Below are 23,878 nucleotides of genomic sequence, written 5' to 3' on the forward strand. Positions count from 1 at the left end.
TGCATTTCCATCTCTGTTCCTTGAGTCAGCCTCTCGCTCCTGAACGCTTGTCCTCTGAGGGAAACAGGGCTCACTCCATTCCATCTTTTTGACTTTTGAATTAATTTTCCTAATTGGTTGAGAGAGGCCATTTGGTACATGAAACCGCTTTAGTGCCTAGCCGGGAAATTCCTGAAAGCTCTGTCGATGGAGAGTGCCCAGGGACCCGCGGAAGCTGATGCCCGGTTCTTTCAGCTCCTCTGGGTCAGGTCTTTCTTCGTGCACTTCGTCTTTAATTGATCGGCTTCAGATACCTTTACAAACTAGGCAAGGGAGAAAGGACAATGTTAACTTCCGCTTACGTGGGCTCACAATGCTGGTCGTAGGAAACAAGATTGGACGGCTCGTACCAGAGCCATGCAGTTTAAGAAAGCCATGGAAACCAGTGATCTGTTTAAAACTGAACTTTCAGTTCTTCTAGGAAGAGAGAACAGAGGACAGCGAACAGGAGGAAAAAAAAAAAAAAGGAAACTAAAGCAAGAAGGTCAAAGTTTTAAGACACCATTCTGGTCATCTGGGCATCCCTCAGGATGTTGGGAGTTTAATGACCTGTTAATATTTTGAAGCACAGTCTGCAGCATGAAGAAGACATGAAACACTCCCTCAGGCAGCCCCCATGCCCTTGATGGATCTTTTAGTTTCAGCTTCCTGCAGGGAAGTGTTTAATTGCCTCTATGATTGAGATGATCATTTTTATTGTGTTCAGCCCAGAGCTAGAGAGAGGTGGCCCCTCCTTGGGCAAGTTTTGCATTTCAGGTTGTTTGTCATCTCTTAGCCGTCATCAGTGGTGCTGTCACTGTCATCATCATTATCATCAGAATGGAAGTGTTAAGCCTGTAATTGCAGGTGGCACTTTGCTAAGTGCAGTGCAAGGAGACACTTGGTTCTCACTAGGCCAGCTATGCATAATCAAAACACACTCTACACCGGAGCAGAACCAGCATTACAGGTTCATGCAGAAAGGAAGATGAAAACACTGAGTAAGTGAGCAGGTCTTAGGAGGACTGAACTGCCTGACCTCTGTTTTAAGACTACAAACAACTCTCATCTGGGGACTTTTAGTCTCTTGAGGTACTACCTCTAAACCACTGCTGTGTTCTTGGCACAGTCCTAAGTCCTTTGTAGGTGTCATATATACTCCTTGCAACAGATTTACCTGATAAGTGCTATGATTATTCCCAGCCCATTTACCAGATGGCAATACTGAGAACACACTCCTAAGTAAGAGGCCAAGCAAAGATGATGAACCAGCGTGTCCGACCCCAGGTTCCATGGGAAGTTAGCATCTAAACCCTTTAGAAACCACTGCAATGTATCAGAGAAAACACACCTTGGGGAGAAGATCTGATTACATTACATTGTTCTTTGAAAATGTCAGTGAGCGTCATGTTTATATGTAGATAAAACCCAGCTAAACAGACAAAGCAGGAATGGAAGAAGTTGATTGCAGGGGGTAAATTTTTGAAGTTATCTCTGTAATAGATATATTTTTAATATTACAATGTTGCTTTAACAAGGTTTAGAAGTTGAAAAGCATTGTGTAGTGAACTGGGAGGGATACGCTCTGCTGGGAAATGGAGTGACACTCTCTAGAGGGTGAGAGAGGGAGTGAAGACTGATCATTTGGGTGAGCGTCTCATCCATCTGAATCCTGATTATTTGTAGGTACACTCACCTCTAATCCTAATACTGCATTACTGACTCTTCATTAGGTTCTGGTTATTCCATTAAAGGATTCAGTGGTTACATATTAATTTAGGATTCTTTCCAAATTGATACTATGTGTACTGAGAATTCCATTCTCTCTTGCCCCGTCTCACCCCCCCCGCCCCCCTCCCCCATATTTTCTCCCATCTCTTTCTTATAATTGCTCTTCTGGGGGAGGGACATGGATTGGAGGGGGAGGCGTGACAATGAATCTCTTCTTCCTTCAGCACCAATTTCCCTTTCTTAAGAATCAGAATTATTTTTAGGATAAAATTACCCTATTCTTCACTTTGTTAGGGCATTTGAACATGCAAATGGATGTTATAAATCATCACCATAATAGGAAATTCCTACTATCACGGGGTAATCCTGCATAAAGGCTGGCTTTAGAGGGCCACTGAAAGTCCCCTGCAGTCCTCTACCCTGTAATTAAAATAGCCCTCCTAAACTGGAATAGCTCTTAGCCAGTATATTGGCTGTGCTTAGGTTTCAGGCCCATTCATCGAGTCTAAATGTGCCATTCACCACCTCCACCCCACCCTAGTCACCCTGCTGACATTCTGTATTTATTTGTCCTTGAGAGAGCTGTTTTTTTCCTGGTTTCGGAGGCCATAAATACAATAGAAGGAGCCCCTGTTTAGGAGTCAGGTGGTCTAGTTTTTCCTGCTAGCCCTGGTGCTAACCAGGCACGTGACCCGCCATATGTAAGTTACCCTTCAGTGTCTTTATTTTCTCTTCTGCAAAAAGAAGTGAGTGGTGTAGGTGTCTCAAAGTCCTTTCTTGTTCTGTGAGTCTGTGACCTCTGCTTAGGTCTAGGGAGCAGATGCAGGGCTGGGGTCTTCAGCTGCTGTCAGTTCCCTATTTACTGATTCACCTCCCACCCCTCAGGGGCCCTGGATAGGCCCTGGTTTGCCTGTCCCATGCCCGCTGGCTGTGCCTCCAGGCTACAGAGCTCTGAGATCCCATAGGGCCCTTCTTTTCCTTCCTCTTTTGCATATGAAACAAGCAATCTGTCATGTTGGCAATCAGTTGCACCTGTGAACCCCAGGCTTCCTTGCCCACCTCTGTTTTGAGGCTGTCTCTGGCTCACCTGTCACGCGGTGATGGACAGTGAGGAGAAGTGGGGGTGCTTCTGACCTCACTGGTGGACAGCCAGGAAGCCCTTGAAGACTTAACGGGATACGACGGCGGCAGCTGCTCAGTGAGACCTCTGTAGCCTCACATGTGGCTGATGATTGAGGGTCAGAGTGTTGTTCTTGGCAAGGCCCTTGGTGTGATGGATGGTGAAGGTAAGTAAGTGTGATGCCCAATTAAGAACACCGTACAATTACCCTTGTTCATACTGGCAACATGGCGGTCGTAAAAAGCTTCACCTGCAGGAGGGGTGAAGCTAGGATTTTGTACTGGACTGTCCTGGAAAGAATGTCACCATCTTCCACGTGATTCCATAGTCCTTGTAATGACTGTGCCCCAGTTCCCTATTGCCCTCCTCGTGCGTGCATACGTGGGTTTCCTTCCCTTCCGTTTCTCTGGGCGCTCTACTCTTTCAGTCATAAGTGACCATTTTTCCATCTTGAAACTGTTGTTAGCTTTCAAGCTTTCTGATCATTCTTTGAAGAAGGCTCTAAGGTACCAAAACCAGGGCCGAGAATGGATTCACAGATGGGAATCTCAGTGTGATAACAAGCCACCGGGAACCAGAGTCTAACACTTCCTCTGCCCTGCAGTGTGATCGGGCCTGCTCATCTGTGTCAACAAACAGTATGAAGTAGCCGACTGCACTGTTGGTCCCCTGCCTGGTGGGAACTGACTGCAGGAGGGCCCCGGGGAACAGAAGCCGGTGGAGATGCTGCAGGTTGGCCAAGCGTTGTCTGGATTTTGTAGACAGGCTGAGCAAGACTGTTCCACAAACTTTGGTGCAGAGGGGAATGTGATATTGAGCAGAACAAGGTCCATAAAACTAAATAAAAATGTTTTATATGAGGTCATTATATCTGTATGTCACAGAGCCTTTAAAACAGCATACATTGTAAATCAGAAGCTTGGGTTCATAGCGTAGCTTTCCTTTAATCGACATTATTATGGTATTGGAGGCTCAGGTCATTCCTTACCTCTTTCTGGTTTAAATTAAGAGGCTTTCCACATGGCATTTGTTCCAGAAAGGAAAGGTCCGTCTACTCATGGGTTTCTGTAACCTGCAGCCCAGCAATCAGAATGCAGTTCTTCTTGTGGTGGCCACAGACGATGACATTCAGATGCTCAGAAACCACAGGCAGTGACACTTCACCCATGGACTGCAGGTGGTCACCAAGGGAGTCATTTGAGAGGCTCAAAACTACATTTATGTGTAGTGGATACCAACGTAATACATGTCTCCGGGGGCCTTTTAACCCATAAAACCACCCATTTTAGAGTTTCACTGGTGCTGTTTTTCAGTGGATAAATTACCTAAAAAGACATTTATTTACTGTCTTTTCAGAAACATGACATGATTTAAACAAGTGCAGAATGGAAGACATCACACACAAAAGTACATTCTGGATGACTCCCATTTCTGTCGCATTCAAAAACAGACTGAACTTTTAATGTCCCTGAATTGTACACTGAAAAATGGCTATACTGGGAACTTTTATGTTACGTATATTGTACCACACACACAAAAAAGACAAAAATGGAAATAACCAGCACAGCCTCATCTAATGAGTCGACAGTCATGAGAGTGGCTGCCAGTGTGGGTACCAGTGACCAGAAGGGGGCCGGAAGGGAGCCTGGGACGGCTGGTGGGTTTCTGTTCCCCATCTGAGTGCGAGCTACACGGGAGGTTCACCCCGTGGAGAGCCATTGAACTGTATGCTGTGCGTGGCGTACTTTCCAAATCTGGGTTTCACTCCAATAAAATATTTACCAGAGGAAAAGTGTTCAATAAGTCTTAGATGATTTGATCTAACTTGACTGGGGTGTTGGTCACAAGTACGAAAATTAACTCAATTCTTCAGTTGCCACCGGGATCTGGGCAGAGATAATTGAATCAAATTATGTCACTGAATAATCTTTCTATTATTTCTTTCTTGAAAAAATTAAATTAGGTTTAAGGAAGCCAGGGCAAGATTTTGGCAGCATCTAAACCACCATGTTGCCACACTTTGAAGCCGCTTCTTCGAAGCTCTGGAGGCACACGGTGGTTCCAACAATCAATGCAGTGTTAGTCTAACAGCCAGCTGTGGACTGTAGGGCACATAGACTGTTTCCTCAAAGCTTCTGCCTCTGAGCAGCACTGCGGGATAGTGAGTTTCCTGTCACCTAGCAGAGGCCAGGGGACCATCTGGAAGGGGTGCTCCGCAGAGAGTGGGGAGATTGGACAAATAACTTAGAATGACCTCTTTAATTCCCAGCTTCTATTTCTGTGGCTCCTCTATGCATTTGTAAATGATTACCAAACATGGGTTCATGTCTCTGTGTCAGTTTCTTGTTCATAATTTTGTGAAAGGGGCTCATAGGGCTTACAGAATAATGCCGCTGCCCTTCGAACCCTGTCTTTGTTTCCTAATGCTGCCATAGCAAACGGTCACAAAGTGGGCGACTCAAAACGATAAAAATGTATGCTCTCACAGTTGGAGAGGCCAGATGTCCAAAGTCGAGGCATCGGCAGGTCCGCTGTCCCTCTGAAGCCTGTGGGGAGAAAACGTCCTTGCCTCTCCCGGCCTCTGGTGGTGCCTGCAGTCCGAGCGCTCCCTGGCTTGTGGTTGCATCGCTTCAGTCTCTGTCTTCGTCTTCACGTGGTCTTCTTTTGTCGTTTGTCTGTGTCACTCTGTATCCTCTTCCCTTTTTGTAAGGACTCCAGCCATTGGACTTAGGACCTACCCAAAACCCAGGATGATTTCATCTGGAGGTTCTTAATGACATTTACAAAGACCTATTTTCAAATAAGGTCACAGCCTGAGGTTCTAAGAGGTTGTACATTTTTGGGGGAGGTGGGGGACGCTATTCAACCATCTATAGATACCCACCTGTAAAGAAAACGAACAAGAAAATCAACCTTAGGAGGTTACTCAGGCCTGCAATCGATACCAAGAGAGTGGTTAAGAAAATGAAAATTTGTGACAGTTCTCCAGAAGCCTAGGGGCTCAGAGAGGAGAATTCCACACTCATCTATTTGTACAGCAAATTATTTCTGTATCCCTGCAATGTACCGGGTTGTCTAGTAGGCACTGAGTGTGGAGAGGGGAATAAAAAGAAGCAGAAGGCATCCTCATGGCATTTCTGGTCCAGTGGAGGAGATCACTGCTAACCTACTAAATGCAAAAAACAAATCTATCACTGTAAATTGTTAAGGAAACCACACCCCATACCATGACAGGGAATCATGTTGGTAGGAGATTCTTCCTTTCCCATGTGGGTCTGTCAGGAAATTTTTCTCTGAGGAAATGATATTTAAGCTGAAAGTAAAAGATGAGTAGGAATTAGCCAGGAACAAACATGGGAAAAATCATTCCAAGTAGGTAGAGGGTTGAATTTAAAGCGCAGAATGGAAGTCATGTGGCTGTGACGTGCTGGTCAAGGCGGAGGATGGAGAGTGGAGGCCAGTTATGCACCCGTGGTGGTTCACATTCAGGATTTGCGGGTCCCTGCAACAGGACACCCCAGAAATATTTAAGCAGAGGAATGGCAAGCTCTGAATGTTAATTTTATTTTATGTGACCCCACTGGTTAACGTGTAGAGAAGAGATAGGGACAGAAAAATGACACCTGCAGGCTGAATATAATAAGGTGACCCCAGAGGCTAGAGCAGAGACCTGGCCACCTGGGAAACACGCGTATATTCTTGCCGCTGCGCTGGGGGACCGGGAGGCGTCCCGCTGCGTTAGTTCCCAGACTGAAAGGCAATCCTGACTCAGCAGACTTTTTTTTTTCCTATAGGGATTTGTACAACTCCATCGTCTATATAGAACTGACTGTTTAAAAAAGGTGAAATGAAAATCATTTTCAAATGGATCTTATTTTAAAGTAACAAAAGGGATTTTATTATATATCTCTGCTCACTTGCTGCAAAAATTGGGAAATTATATTCCGGTTCGGAATATAGGTCCAGGATTTGATTTATGCAGGTGGGCATGCCATGCATGGCTCTCGGGCTAGCCCGTTAGGGTCTGGAGGTGCTGTCACAGGATGGAAGGCCTTCCCAGAGAAGCAGGAGTCTCTCAGACCTAGAAAATAGTGTCCTGTAGTTCCTCCAAACCAACAGGGCACCCATATCCTCCCAGAAAGCTGCAAGGGGGAAGAAGAGAAAATGTGGATGAGATGAGATGTAAGGAAAGCTGTCTCCTAACCATTTGCAAAGTTTGCTCATAATAACATTATTTTTAGGATTTTTTTTGAGCTTGACGGGAAAACAGAAGGAATAGTCCAGCATTAAATTACTCACTTGAACGCCTTTTCAAATTGAAATCACAAGGATTGCAAGTACAGAGTTGTAACCACACAGGAACCCATCTGACCATTTCAGCTGTTATTAGAAACCATGTGGGCACAACGCTATCTGAGCTACTAAACGTGCATGGCTCTCTCCCCCAGGATCCTCTAAGACACTACTTCTTCCTGCTCCCTGTGTAATTGGCCGAGAGAAGGCTAGCATCTGACTCTAGCAAAAGAGTTCATTTTTCTGGCAGGCAACCACGTTATAACTGAACCACATGGTCCTCACAGTAGAAGTCCTCTCATCTGAAGGATAACTAACACTGTGTACACATACCCCGTTCCAACCTGAGCTCCTCGAGCCCCCTTGAGAAGATATATAAATCCTTACAGATTATGTACAAAGTGTCTGGGTGCCAGAGGTGGGCTGGGGCAGAGGTGGCCTTGGCACAGGGCCCCGGCACCACTGCCCCATCTGCATAGTATTATCCACATGAGTAGGCTGTCTCCGTTGAAATCGACAGGACCGTATGGCAATGCTCGGATCTGAGATTATTTCAAATGGGTTCCTGTGTAGTTACAACTCTGTACTTGCAATCTTTGTGATTTCAATTTGGAAAGGCGTTCAAGTGAGTAATTTAATGCTGGACTATTCCTTCTGTTTTCCCGTCAACCTCACAAAAATCCTAAAAATAATGTTATTATGAGCAAACTTTGTGCTTAACAGGACAGTCGTGGGGTGCAGTTTCGTGTGTTCAGGTCGGATTTGACTTGATCAGCTCGGCACTGGGTCTTATGAAAACAGGTCCTAGTTGAGTGAAGCCGATTTTTAACCCTCAGATGATGTCTTCCCTGGAGAGAGAAAAGCTAGGTTATCTGTGAACATACAGTTAGCCACTGAGCTCAGGCAAGGTGGGAAGGCTTTGACTTTGCTAAGGAAAAATTATTAAAGTCGTTATATAATAAATATATTATATATATTTTAATAATAAAGCTATTATTAAAGTCACAGTGATTTTCCTCATTTATGCCTCTTAACCCCTGATTCTTTTACAAATGTGATGGTCTCCTGGTCATAAGCATACCTCAAATCACTTTTCAGAATTAGGTAAAATGCATTCTGCCGTCATTGTTATCAAAGTTGTGCATGCAAATGATTTAAAGAGCTCTGGAGTTGTGCAAGCTTGTTGTAAAAACATCGTTCCCTCGACACCACACTTCAGCACTTCCCCCCTTCCCGGGAGTGACCACACTGAATTCTTCTAGCTGATCCCTGCGGAATTTCCTCCATGTCTCTAAGTAACATACTTACATAACTCCTTTTTGAGTTTTTCCATTTTAAGCATTATCTACTGACTTTCTGCTGTGACAAATACAGAGTTGATATTCTTTCATACCCCTTCACCTATTCACCTCTACCCTATATGCGTCCTGTTCTCACCCTCAGACTCTGAATACAGTTATATTATAATTTTGTTTAGATTGATATTTAGTGTTTACAGTGTGGTTATTTTTGCTTTCCAGTACAGTTTCCCCACCTGGAGTTAATCATTGTCTTTTGTATGGTCTTGTTTTGTTTTTTTAGTTTTAATGTTATCTTTTCATCATGCGCCTGAATCACCTCCCAGTTATTCAGACGTATCTGCGGGTTGTTTCTTCCCGAGGTGCTCTCTCCCATAGACTTCTGACTTGCTCCAGTCTGAAAAGACTGACTGCTCCCAGGGTCTCCTTTCACCGCCGTTCAGAGAACTCCCTCCCTTTCTGTCTGGCAGCACCAATTTCCTAAAGCTCATATCATCTTTAGTCTCTCCTTTTGGTGGATTGTAGCTTCCTAAGAGAAGATTCATGTCGGGGTTGTGAGGGGGGAGTAGAATTGAAACTTCGCATGTCAGAAAATGTTTTTATTCCACCCTCTCACTTTATTAGTAGTTTAGCTGGGTATGGAATTCCTATCAAGGACATGTTTTCCTCCACCATTTGAGGATGTGGCTCTATTGTCTTCTAGCTTCCGTGGTTGCTTTTGAAAAATCTGATGCATTCCAATACCTGATCCCTTTAGGTTCTCTCGTCTCTCAGTCTCTTTGTCTGTCTCTTTTTGGAAACATGCAGAATGTTCCCTTTGTCTGCAGCAATCTAAAGTCTCATGATATCTGTCACAGTGTGGATATAGACCTGTTTAATCTGGTTTTGTGTGTCCTTCAGTGCTGGGAGGTTTTCTTGTATTATTCCATCAGTAATGTCTTCTCTTCTATTATCTCCATAAAATGTTCCAGGAATTTTTTTTTTCAGAGATTGGAGCTCTAGAACTGATTTTGTGTCCCTCTCTTATTTTACATATTTTTGTCTTTGCTCTAATTTCTGGACTACATTTTTAAATTCAATTGGTATCTTTCTATTGTCAGTATTTTTTTTAAATTCAAAATGCAGTCATGATGAACTAGATACAGAATTCAACACAAATGCAAATCAAAAGATTTACCAGTAATTGTGTCATTATGGGTCACACAAAGTCTGTCTGTTGTTACCATAAGTGTGATAATTATTGTGGGCCAGAGAGTAGACAAAAACTGAGGGATTCTAGAACCTCAAGGCTGGAATGGAAAGGAGAAAAACCTTTAAAAGGACAGGCCTGGCTTTAGCAGTCTTTCAGACCAAATGGCCAACCCTGAAAGACATGAAGACCATATTTATAGCACTTTGTCTGAGTTCTGGAGGGTGAGACTTAGCCATGGGAAGTCCCTAAGGCTGGAATACTTGGGGTCAGATGAATCACTGAATACTAGAAGCCCAAACCACAGAGACTAGGCAAATTCTATACGTGAGAACTTGAGTGGTCCCAAGCCTCATGCTCAGACACCCTAATTCCTTGAGTTACATCAACACAGGCTAATTCCAGACCCACCAGCTTGTGAGCCTGAGCTCTCTGACTTGCCTGATCAGCATGGTCTCAGGACTGGGAATGACTGATTCTGTGAGCTGAACATCTTCAGTGTCACCACTGGGAAGAGAGAGAGAGGGATAATTTTGAGCATTTCAGACCTTTAGTGACTACCCATCACTTTCTCCACCAAATATTACCACGTTTACCCTTAACTGCTCCTTTTCTCTTGTTCTAATAGATTTTATTCTTGTACCTTATTTTAAATCAGATCTCACTGCCAGTTTTTGCTCACTTGCACTTCATTTTTTTTTCTTCTTACTTCACAAATTTTGCCTAAGTTCCCTATGGTATCCTCAGAGTTCTATAGCTTTCCTCACATTGAAATTGTAACTTAAGTTGATTTGAAAGTCTTCCCAAGATTTACCAAGAGATTGATATGATTGGTACATCCTATTTAGTTTTCTGTCCTTTAGCAATCATTTGTATGCTTGTTAAACCTTGCCTCCCTGTTTTCCTAGTAGCCTAAAGTCTTCTTAAAGCAAAGACTATCTTCTCTTTATTGTCACTCAAACTTCCTACACGGAATCAGCATAGGTAGGTACCCTAGCATGGTGAGCACCTGTGACTCCACCCAGCCCTTTCTATAAACAGACCCCCTTGAGTGGAATCTTAGCCTTCCTTCAGTCTAACCTGCTGTGAAAGACTAATCTCAGGAGAGAGAGTACAAACCTAAATAAAGCTCTGACCTCTCCCAGAAATGTTTGCATTTGAAACCCCATCTTGCTGGTCATTGAAAGGTTTTCTCACTAAAGAAAGGAAAGCAAAGTACAGACTAAGAGGAGTATTTTGGTTGCCAAGGATGCTCTCCAGTCTCTTTCAGAGCACTCCCTGTAGACAACTGCCCAGCTGGCCACGTCAGTAGCAATTCCCTGTGTAGCCTGTGATTGATTAACCAAGAATGCCTGCCCGTGGGTGGGCACACCTCCCCTGAGTTAAAGCACCTATTGCAGGAGGGAATAAACACTAGACTCAGGCACAGAGCTCTTGATAAAGGAGGGCTCAGAAAAGCAACCCATGCCAGGGTCTGAGCAAAGCTGAGAGCCTGGGTAATCAGTATGCACCTCATTCCCCGCTGTGCACAGCACTACCTCGGGAAGTCTCAGCTCTGTCTTTGGATATAGCCATGATCAATCATTGACTCCATTTCCAGCCCTTCTCCTCCTTCTGGGGAATGGGTAGGGCTGAAAAGTTTAAGCTTCTAATCATGGCTTAGTCTTTTCTGTTTTCTCACCAAGGGTCACCTCACTAGAACAAAAGACACTGCTTCTACCCAGAAAATTTCAAGGGTTTTGGGAGCTATGTGCCAGGAACCAGGGCCAGAGACCAATATATAGATTTTTCTGTTATCTCGTAATGGGAGAGGATGGTTTTGTCCTCCTGGAATACAGACTTAATGTGTTAGATGAAGTTGATGGTTTGAACTGAGCTGGCATATTACAGAGAGAGAAACCGGAGACTGGGTAAGGCAACAGAAATAGAAAATATAAATTGGAAATGAAATGAATACTAGTTCCTCAACTTTAATACTTCCTTTCCTTAGTAAAGACCAGTCCACACATGGCTCACCATTGTTTGGATCAAATGTTCATAGCTGAGTTTCCACTTCTATACAATCTTGTAATAACAGTTTTAAACATTTTGAAACATTTTTACACATGTAATCAAGTGGAATATGTTGAGCTTATAGCACTCGCACTTCAAAGGTTAAGTCAATGGAATGACAGAGAAATAAAGTGACTTGCTCAAGTTCCTACCGAGAGTGAGTCATCAAATTTTGACCAATTGTTGATCATAATAAATGGTCGACTGTTGAACGCTTGCTATTGGCTTTATGCTATCACTTTATTTTAAAAGCTCCTACCTGCTCTGGTTGATGGGTGATGACATTTAGTCTTGCTTTATAAAAGAGAAAAAAAAAAGGATAAATGACTTGCTGATGTCACATAACTGATAAGTGGTAAAGATTGTGTTTAAATCCAGAAACAATTGTCTCTAGAGCGTGTGATCTTAACCACTATTTATAGTTTGTCTCCAGCAATTCTCCTTCTCCGGATACTTAGTGATTCTTACACAGTAGGATCATTCTTCTATTGAATCCCATCTCTCTCCACAACGGTATTTTTATTTTAGTTGATTTCACTCTTTGTAGCGTCATCTCATACCTCCTCTGCTAGGCCACCTACATCACTTCTTCCATATTTCATCTTCCAGTACTTCACTTGTCGACCTCCCAACACTCCAGACTCTTCAGCACCATTTGTGTACATCCCTCTTCTTTCTCTAGGTATTTTGTGAACACTTTGAAGCATAAGCAGTTTTTGTCAATTTTGTTTTATAGTTTAATTTTTCTGCACTGGAACTCAGGTCTCCAAACCCCATACGTAATCTTTTGATCAGAAGTGCAGTGTCCAGATTCAGGAAGACTTAAGCTCAAGTCCTGGCTCTGCCCCTCACTGGCTGGATGACAATGGTCAAGCTATGTGTCCTCTCTGAACCACAGTCTACTCGTCTATAAAATGGAGATAATGGTAGCAGCTAAACTATAGACCAGACACAAAGAGTATTCTAGGTTATAAACAATAATCTTTAACATAGTAAGTAGCAGATTAAAAATGATGTAATAATAGAAGCTGTTATTAATGTTACCATCATTATTAATCATAATTATGAAAGGAAAGCTATGAACTTTTGGAAACATCCCACACCTGATGTTCCTCTGGCTTAGGAAATCCCTGCGTATTTCCTGAGTCTAATAAGCAGGAATCTCTCCCATATCACTCAAGGTGAAAAGGATGCTCATCTATTTTGATAGAAGCCATCTCCTAGATATGCTGTTGGAGGCAATAGGTGTGTCGCTGTGGCAATAGTAGATTCCACAACCAGGAGAAAAGAGTAAGAAATGGAAATTCACAATGACAGGTTCTGGACATTAAAAATTACTTTGTTTTACCTTGTGGTATCTTCTAGCCATTGACTGGCATTGGATCGTGAAAATAGTGCTATTCTTTTTAAAGTAACTGTAGCTGGCCAACTTTTTCACATGGTCAAAAGGAACATCTCTTATTTGTCTGAAACTGCTCTGGGCTAATACGTGGCTGGAGAAGGGCTGAGGAACGTGACTGCCAGTTCTGACACGAAGCTGACAGTGTGATGAATAACTGAGTTTCAGGATCCTGCAACTTTGATTGCTCTTCCTCCTCCTCTTTTCTTTGTTCATCTCCAAGAAGAAAATGATCCACATCTGTAACATCACCTAATCCTGCCATTGGACATTAAGCATTTATTTTAAATGTTAAAACCGCTGAGCTTGCATGTTTTATGACCCACAGATACTTGTATTTATTTATTTTTAAATTTTAATTTCTATCTGTGGAAATTGCCAAATCCACTGAATGGAAAGCAAATGAGATCTGGAAGCTGGGACTTTTCCTGAAGTGTATCCAAATGCAGCTGGTTGGGAGAGGATGAGGAGGGAAGTCCGCCGGTGGTGCTGGCTGGAATGGCGGGACGGGAGGGCACACATTTGTTATTGGATGCTTTACGATTCGGTTATGTTTGGATTATGGTTTTTAAAATATCTTTGGGTTTTGAAAGCCCAAAACAATGTATCTATAACCCATGGCCCATCAGTTTTATTGTGGCTTTCATTTTATAGAGAAAGAGTGGTTTTGCATTTGCAATGAATTAGCTGTTTATTTCCCCAACTCTCCCATTTCATTATAGTGATGCGGTGTATTCACCTAATGGTAAACTTTTTTTTTTTTCTCCTAATTCCTGATCAGTGTTTGGCTCTCACTTGAAGGGCTTCATTTTTAGAGTGTTTGGTATGTAGCTGGAAAAGAATTCAGCCTTTGTTTTGACGCGGATCTGTTTCTGGGATTTCGAAGTGTTTTTCCTATGTAATTATGACTGTGTGCCCTGCCTCCCTCTCTTTTTTTTTTTTTTTGTTAATGAATAAACTAGAAAACTATTGTGAAGAGATCATAAGCTACTGAAAAACAAGAAACAATCCTGTAGTTGATACCAGTTAGCTGGTGCCTGTGGCTTTAGAAATGAAGTTCTTTGTCTTACCAGCAGCAGCTAAAGTGCAGTGACACTTAGATGATATCTCACCGAGTGTGCAGACTGAAGACTTCTCTGCATACTTTTACTGCGTGTATGTTTCATTTCTTAGGGCCAGGTGGTTTGCCTTCCTTCTCCTAAGATTGTTACACATGAAAGTAGGAGGGTCATTGTATTTTGATGCATCTTCTAGACTGTTGAGAGGCAAGGAAGAGAGACAGGTACAACCTCTATGAAAGATGTCTTCCTCAACTCTTTGTTGAGACAAATGCATTGTAAATGCGAACACATGGTGGTATATTGGCAGGCAGGTCATTCGGGTCTCTGGATGTAGAGAATTATAACGTTGTGTCTCTGTCATGTCACTTTACTTTGTACTCACATGAGCGATTGCAGGAATGCACAAGCTAACATATCAGTTATGAAAGAGCCCAAATGAGGGTCTATGGATGGATGAGTTTCAATAGCCGATAGTTGACGGGGCTGTGAGTCCTGAAGGATGATTTCATTGACTTGTTGCATCTCTCATGCAAACAAGGATTCGACAGCCATCAAAAGGGCAGATTGGTCTGTAGGATCTCCAGGGATCTATGTGAACAGTGTGTATTTGGAGAAGTGATTACAAATATTAATGGGCTCTGAGAATCACAAATCAGAAAGCGTGTGCTCTGAGACCTCACTGCCCATAGGGTCAAATTCAGGAAAATTGGATTTTTAACAACTGTACAATTTCATTTATTTAGTTTTTTTTTTTAACTCTAAGTATAGTTTCTGCCTTGAATAAAGCTACTGTAATAGGATAGAGAAAGTGTTAGCACAGTTGGCAGGGCTTGATTTAGTCGTCTGTCTGGTTGCTAGTTTGCCTATTTGCTTGCTTTGTGGTCGCGCCCATGTCTTTCAGGAAGCCCTAATTATCCCTCTCTTGATGTTTCTGTCTCTTTAAATACCCAGAAACAGGAACCATGGCCGCCTTTGCTGAGTTACATATTCTGATTTTCACGCATGCAGTTTTTCCTTCTTCGGGGATTAAAATTCAGGACTAAGCTAAAGTCCGTGAGAAAATTCACTGCTTTCAGAGCCCTACACTTGATGCGATGTTCGGGAGGACCATGGGTGCTCCTGGTGAGAGAGCTGATCCACAGGAGTCAATTATTTCGGTGGTAAGAATCACAGAATGTTGGACCCAGCAGAGATGAGGAAATCACTTTGTCCAAAGCTCTTCGCTTTCAGAGGAAGAAAGTGATACATAGAAAAAAAAGAAGAGGATTAATTGCCCAAGGCCATGCAGTCAGGATGGGACCTTTAGGAATAGAATTTAGGTTTCTTGGCTTTCGATGTTTTATAAATGCCTTGCAGTATTGACTTAAAATAAGCTCACTTATTTCAAAGACTTAATAACAAAGATTTTACATAATTGAATAATCTTTTTCAGTCTTTACTAAACTTTTTTTTTTAATGAACATTACACAGTTCTTGTATAGAAAGGAATAGGGTGGTGGTTTGCAACTGGATATGATTTTGTTCTTCCCCGCAGCTTTGGTAATGCCTGGAGACATTTGTGATTGTCACGACGGGAGGGGGGAAGGAGGAGTCCTGGCATCTAAGGACTAGAAACCAGATATTCTGCTAAACTTCCTGCAATGCCTAGATCAGCTCCCCACTACAAAGAGTTATCCAGCCATCCAGCCCAAAATGTTCATAGTTCCAACACTGGCAAGCTGTGGTCTTAGGGGCATGCCCTGTGAGGAACGCCACAGCATCCTTAGTTCTCCCCTTTTCCTTTTTAATTATGAATCTTCTGTGGTTCTAAGAGAAAAAAATCCAACAAGAATGGGGCTTCTTTGGACCCAAATACATGTGTGTCACCATGATTGACATTTATTAAAAAAAAAAAATCTTGGTAAGTGTGTAAAATATTGAAGATGCTTGTGAGTACTGGGTTCCAAGTTTGGTACCCTTGTGTAACAGTTTTTGCATGATTAGAAACTGGCACAGCTTACCAGTAATCACTCAGAACGCATGCTGGCCTTTAGCATGAAGTGTGGCCCTGCAGGCTGACCCTAGTGGCATTCAGACCTTCTTAAACAGATGCACATGAATGTGTGGGGAGAGACCACAAAGACCAGTTAAACTATGGAAGGGTTAGGAGGCAGCCGTGCAGGAGGCCTTGGAAAACACCTTCTCTCGTTCAGATGAACTCTCACAGTTTCTTGAGGGAAATCAGGTAATGTAACAACTCTTTGCACCCCAGGAATTAGACATTTTCAGATCTCATTGGTTTTCTCGGGCAGTCTGCTTAATCTTTATCCCTGATTGCTAACAAGCCACTAGACTGGCAATACTCCCCAACAAAAGAGTAAAATTTGTCCATCTATCATTAAGATAATTGTTATTGATTAGTCTCCTTGTAATTTTCTACTTTTTGTTTTCAGATGTTGGTTATAAATCACACCCACAACAGACACTGAGCCTGTGTTTGTGTCTATTATGTGGTCCTGATAAGGCTGGGCAGTGTTTCTCACCTTCCTGATGCAAGTTATTGAGATTGATTGAAGTGCTTTGCTTGTCCTATCCTAGACACTGTGTAATTAATGTTTCATTATGTTAATACATGCAAATGTGAGAGTGTGTGTTTGATTGGGAGGGGAGAGAAACAAAAAAGGATTAAAGAGTTCACGCCAAAGTACAAATTAATTTATTGCATTGCTAACTGGCCTCTGAGGAATGAGGGAGAAGGCTTCAAAATGAAAGAAAAGAATGCACAGAAAAGAAAGAGCCTGTCCGTGTCTTTCAGAGGTGGTACAGTTGAGAATTGTGAGAAGGATTTTCAGGCATGTGACAGAGGTCTTGTCCATCCTGTGGGTTCAGCAGTCCACATCTTCCTCTCCAGTAAAAGGATGTAGGATGAGGAAGCCACAGAGTATTTCCTCTTTACATATACAAGTATTTATACCTGTGCAGAGCGCATTAGGCTCATACTGAAACGTTCATGCAACATAATGGTCTTTCATATGCGATCGGTGGTTGACTTCATGACATTATTTGAGGTAGAAAAGGGAATTTCACCTCAAACCAGTTATCCACAGATCTACCACAATGAGTTGCTTATTATTGTTGTGTTTCTTCCTGGTCTGCATGGTGATCATGTTGACTATTTCCTCATATGTCACTGTATTTCTGTTTTGTGATTTACTGATCTATTTCCCCAGTATTAGACAGTTAATGTGTTTTGATACAGCTAGATTTGCTATGATATCAAACATTGTAATGAGCTTTTCTTTTTGTATTTGGGGCAATTTTTGTTCCACCGAATTCCTTGATATAGCTTCTTAGGAGTGGATTTACTACAGCCTAAATCTTTTTTATGGCTTTCAATGCACCCTGCTTTCTTTAGAAACATTCCCACTCCCAGTATCTAACAGAGAGACTTAACAAATGATTACTGGATTTAACTCAGAAGAGACTTCACTGAACTGCAGTTAACGTAAGGTTGCCACGATGAGTTTTTTTAGCTGATCATACCTTCACGTGGGTAAAAGTTTTTGAATCTTCCCTTCCACTGGGTGATGCTATTTTGAATAGACTTTTTAAATGGGAAGCTGAAAAAATAAGGGTTTAGAAAGTAAGATTTAGCCAGGAAGGGTGGGGCTGGATGGCATTTTGAGAAGAGAACCCTAGTGCCAGAACTAAAGCATTTGCTACCCAGGAGGTGGAAGGTGGGGAAAGGCTTTGAAAGAGCAGGTTAAATGATGCCAAACAGACAAGAATCCAGAATGTATTTACTGGAGGTGTTACAGAGGCATTATTATAATATATTCTAAACTATTAGTCTGTTGCATAATTTTGCTTATTATTTTGTTTATTTTATTTTATTATTTTTTTGCTTTTATTTCTGATAAGTACTTGGAAGCAAGGGGCAGGGTGGACATTTGTGACCACGCTCATTTCTTTTCATACTGTCTGTGGCTGCTTTCCTGCTACAGTATTAGAGTTGAATTGTTGCTCCACATGCCAAAAATATTCACTATCTGGCCCTTTACAGAAAAAAAAAATTGTAGGCTTCTAATACAGAGAAATAAATCTGACTGTCAGAAGTGGAATTTGGAGTCAAAGATATTATTTCAAATTCATACTCATCCATTGGGCAAAATATAATTTATCATAGACTTTAGCCTCAGTTTTTTCCTCTCTAAAATCAACATAACAATAATTTCATCAGCTGATTAAAAATTCTATCATAGGATGGGTTTAAGTGTTGATCCCCCGTTCTTCCCTCCTATAAAGGAAAAGCTTCAATGATTAGTGTTTATATGATCTAGTAGTTACTTGCACACTGTCCTGATGTGGTCTAATGAAGATCCATTAGTACTATGTAAATTTCAAAAAGTATTGTGTATGAATTAATAATTAATGCAGCCAAAAATTCAAGTCAATCTGCTATAATCCACCCCCTCCTGCTTTTAGCTATGGCTGTGCTAAACTGTTAGTTGCTGATGTCAGCATTGACTAGAATGGTTTCCTGAACATATTTATCTGTGTCAAAGCATTGAACCCACCACTATTAAGCAAAAGGGCACAGAGTTGTGACTCATTGAATGTGATGGAGCAGGGCTCTCACCTATGGTCCCAGCTCTCATGCTTCATTCTGCCATTGCTCTCCATAGTCAAAGCTAGTGGAGTTCATAGGGTCTAAGTGGCCGTGGTCCTTTCTACTGTGATTCATGCATCATTTTTCATAGTCACTTTGCAGACCGACAGGGAAGTGTGACAGTTTTTGGTTCACAGTCCCCTTTACTCAGACCCACCACATTTTTAATCACTTGGCTTCAGTTTATTTCCAGCTAGAAGCCAGTATGATGAACCTGCAGTCATCCCTTTCCACTTATTACCAGGGGGTGTTCCAATAAATATGGGCCTTTTATCTCCACCCAAAGTTGTTTCCATTAATGGGTACCCAACATTTAGATGAGAATGAGGCAATTAGTCTCTTTAAATCCAGATTTAACTAAAAATCCAGAAGCATGATCATATATCCTACATTTCAGAGACAGAAATGCACATACTATATTTCAGTGGAATTAATTCTGAATGCTTCCAGTGTCTGACAAAATTTCTTACTATCAGATAAAAATAAACAGATTTCAAAAGAGTGTAAGTATGAAGATCTGTGTCATCTTTAAAATAGTGATGGGTCAGAGACCAGGTTTAGGCATCCCACGTTGCCTAAAACAGTTCTAGTTTATGCACATTATCTTGGCATGATTATAAATTGAGTCCCCATTCAGTCTCAAAATTTTCTTATTTATATTAAAAAATACATGATTACCCTAGTGATCACACCAGTGATTTAGCTAGAAATTAGTTTAAAAAAAAACCAAATTGTACAGTGTCCTCATGTTATATACATTTTTGTTAAATTTTTCTTTATTTTACGTTAATGGTGAAAACAGTTGACATGCTGATGTTCAACAGTAACCTCAGCTAAAAGCTACTTTTAAAACCTTCACCAGCTGCGTTACTATCTTGGAGATGCCCAAGGCATCCATGAAAGACTTTAATCTATAGAGTCTGTCTCTGAGCTTCTTCAGGTCCTGCTTGCCCGTAAATGATGGAATCCAGTTGAATCCTGCAGCTAGTGAAGCAAGCTTTGAACCTAATGGAAAGTAATTACTAAAAGCATCTCAGAATGTTCACTTTGTTTCGTTTATTCCTCTTTGGTTCACTGAACACGTTAAAGATATTCTTCTGCCCTGGAACTAATGCCAGCCAGCCCTTCTTTGTTATTATCTATTTTGTGTTCATCAGTGCTAAACACAAACAGGGAAGGGGATTTAAACAAAACTGTAGGCATAATTCTTGACTTTGAAAGGAATCAATCCTGTGTTAATATATGTGGTAGATCAATACAAATTCTCTGAGCTAAATCAAAACTTAAAAGGTATGATATTTATAAATTCTGATGACCAATGTCTTGGTTCTTCAAGGATCCAGCTATGTGGGATAAATCCATATTTTTGTGATGGAGGGACAACCCCAAGGAGAAAATAAAATAGACAAAGGTTTTTCTCCTTTGGTATTTGCCCACCACCCCATTCATGCAGAGGCGCCCAGGTCTTCTGTTTGTTGATGGAAGTGCAGAGCAATGGCATTCCAGTGGGCCCTTCTTAGGCCATCCCGGACCCCTGTCCTGCCAGGGCTCACTGTGTGAACCCCAGGCTCTTCCTTCTATGACCAAGTGATGATATCTAGAGTCTGATAAACCACCTTACACCAAGTGATTTTGGGTATCATGGAATCCTTGACTCCGTCTCTCTTCGAAGGTTACGTATTCACATAACCAAAAAGTTTCAGTGCCCAAAAAAGAAACCATACTTGATGGATTTTCTGGAATCACAGTAGCTGAAGGGGAGTCTATGTCAACTATTTCGATTAACACCATGTGTTTTTGCCTGTCCCACCTCTGAGCTGGTTTGCCCCCTCCCCCAACTTGGCTATGTATTCTACTTTTTATACGGTGTGAGAAAAAGGACATTCATAGGGAGCAGGAAGGTGATACAGAATGAAGTCCTAGACCAAAATTAAGACACATCTAGACTTTATTACCTCTTCTTACTCTTCTGAGCTATGTGACCTCTCTGAGCTCTTTTCCCTACTACAAAATAAAGATAACAATCTCTCCTTGACCTACAGGATCCAATGAGTCTTCCATGTAAACTCTAAGAAAGTTACTAGAAATAGAAGAAAAAATAAGCAGAGAAAGAAATAACACAGTGTTTGTAAACTACAATGCAAACCTTCCACAAATCTTAATGCAAACTTGGCCCATGATTTAAGGTGGTGAATAACCCCCAATGCCAACCCCAAGACCACCCTCTGCAAAGGATGATGGGTATTTGTAAGTGAGTTCGATCATTATCAGTTATTTTCACACGTATGTTATTCATTCTCCTGGCTGTGCAATAGTGAGAGTATATTTTTCATGCTGTTTTTTAACTGGAGAGAAAAAGAATTGAAAAGGGCAGAGAGAAGTTATGTATCTGATAACATTAAAAGATGGTAACTGATTTGGCTCAGGTGATTTAATGTGTATACTAAATTACGGTTTTGAAAATTGCAGTCCTGGCAGATATCATACAAATCAAAATGTTGTATAACAGAAAGTGACCTTTTTTATGTTCCAGTGACTTCTGTTAAGTCCCTGGCTATTCTGATCTTGAGGTAATAGGACGTTAAAAGAGCTGAAGGCATTAAGTGAGAACCCACACGTGGGACAGAATGAGAGAAGTAGACGTGTTTGTCTGGGAACACGGGTTGTTGGGAGCAGAAGTGTCTCCAGTTAATGCATTATATGGGAGCCCACATTTGTGATGGAGACTCATGTACCACAGTCAGTAAATACAGCATATTTCCTGCTCTCAGCTTCGCATTTCATCTGAGAATTGTGTGCAAATTTACATTGGAGTGTTTTATAGGAACGCTTTGACCTCTCAGTGGGATTACAGTTTCTATCATTCAAGGCAACCTGCTGTTTATTACTTAAATAAATTTAAGGCATTTGCTATTCCTAAATAGAGACACACAAGATCATTTCTTTGCTTTGATTTTTTTTTAATTAGAGACATAAAATCCCTAATGAAAGGAATTTGTTAGAGGTCAAATAAGATAAATACATGAAAAGCAACTGAACAGAAAGTTGCCCAGGAATGGTAAAAATTGGCTAAACAGCCCTGGGAACCCACAAGTCACCACTGGTGACACTACGCCAAGCCCTTAGTTCTTCATGTCTGTGAGTTACCCAGACCTCTTTTTTTATTTTTTTTATTACTTTGTTGAAATATGATTGACATACAAAAATCTGTACCTATTTAATGTATACAACTTGATGAACTGAGAGATGAGTGTAAACCTGTGAAACCATCACCATAATCAATGCCATAAACATATCCATTACCACCGAAAGTTTCTTCCCACCCTCCATTTTTTTTTTCAATTTTAAAAAATTTTGTGATTAAAAACACAACATAAGCTCTACGTTCTTAGCAGATTTTTATGTATACAATGCAACGTTGTTAACTCTAGGCACTGAGTTGTACTGTGGAGTTCTAGGATTTATTCATCGTGCATAACTGAAATTTTATAGCCTCTTTAAAGCCCATGAAGAACGCTGCTGGGCTGCAGCAGCGTGTGCTAGACGGTGCTGGCTTAATTGCAATAAGAAACCAAAAGAAATAGCTTTTCCCTTCACCTTGAGTGTTTATTTATGTAAGATGAAAGAACCTAACAAGACCATTTTCCCTTTCTCTGGGGCTTTTTAGTAAACGATGCTGTGATAATAGCCTGTGTTGTGCACATCGTCAGCAATGAGAAGGATGCATCTTCCCCAGAATCCCTGACAGCCCTGTCGGCTAAGCCTCTGGAACAGGTGCAGCAGGGAGCAGGGACGTGAGACAGGCCGGGAAGTGTCCAGAGGCAGCGAGAAGAAGGGTGAGAGGATGGAGTACGAAGTCTGTGGTCCTGAACTAGACAAGAGGAGGAACCAAGGTAGTTAGGGAGCTATACAGACATTTCATAGATGTTTAATAATATGCATGAATGAATGAACGACTGTAATGAAAAACTTCACCCGCTCGCACAGCCTATAAGCCAAATATTCTGATTCAGATTTTGTAACTGGTAAATCTATTACTGAGAGGAATGCAGCTTGGAGGGTGGTGAGTTTAGCACAAGGGGGCAGCTCCCAGCCTGAATCTCCTTCTCTGTGAATCATTAGCAGCATCCTTTGATAATAAGGGTCAAAGACTCCAGCCCGGAGAGAGGGCCAGTGAGGCCCTTTGCCTGTTTTTTAAAGAATGGTTTGTACATTTTTTAAATGAGTGCCTTTTAAATCATCATGGAAGTGTCCGTAGAGTATACTCAGTGTTGCCTTTTGGCCCATAAAGCTGAAAAATATTTACTCTCTGGCCCTTAACAGAAAAAAAAAAAAAATTGGCCAGCCCATTCTCAGAATATTCAAGGAAATATTATCAATGCAAATATTGATTATTTTTATTTTTATTGACAATAATATTGAGCAATCTTCATCATTTATAGCCAAACTAAGAGAATTAGGTCTAATTTTTTTTTAACCTCTGCTAGGATTTTCTTTTACTGATAAAGGCAGTTTTCCTAAATAACTCTTATTTTTGTCTACAGAAGTTTATTTATCCAATAGATATTTATTCAGTACATCTGAGATACATAAGGGCTACCGAGTGCTGTGGGATATGGAGAGACACGTGATTCATTTCTGCTCCCTTGGAGGTTGTAGTATAATAAGAAAGAAGTTCTCATAAATATGATATGTGCTAGAAAGTAGAGAGCCACAGGAGAGGTAGAATACAGAGCTATCACTTGTAAAAGCTGGTGGGACTGTCACTGATACTCAGTGTGACTTTCTATCTGCACAGGCCGGTGTCTAACTTACCCATTTTGTAAAGTGAGAGCCTGATGAGAGTTAATGTTTACTATTTAATCAGCTTAAGATTTATAACTAGTTCTAAGATATTACTGGATGTCACACCATATTGGAAATCAAGTGGACTGAGAGTCACTTTTAATGTAATGTTTCCAGCTCCTAGAGAAATCTTCACCCCATGTTTTATTGGGTGTCTGCAGTAGGACTTGACTACCAAAGGATTTATGAACGATTCAGTCTAGAGAACTTTCCAGATTATACCC

The 23,878-nt window shown here is 41.4% G+C and overlaps 1 protein-coding gene across 1 annotated transcript in view; it reads left to right on the forward strand.

Moving 5' to 3' along the window:
- DCC (DCC netrin 1 receptor) overlaps window positions 1-23,878 on the forward strand; it is a 986,493-nt gene that overhangs the window by 328,227 nt on the left and 634,388 nt on the right. The gene's annotated exons all lie outside the window — the stretch shown is intronic.

This window comes from Camelus ferus, chromosome 30, assembly GCF_009834535.1.
Source record: "Camelus ferus isolate YT-003-E chromosome 30, BCGSAC_Cfer_1.0, whole genome shotgun sequence".
Classification (NCBI taxonomy): Eukaryota; Metazoa; Chordata; class Mammalia; order Artiodactyla; family Camelidae; genus Camelus; species Camelus ferus.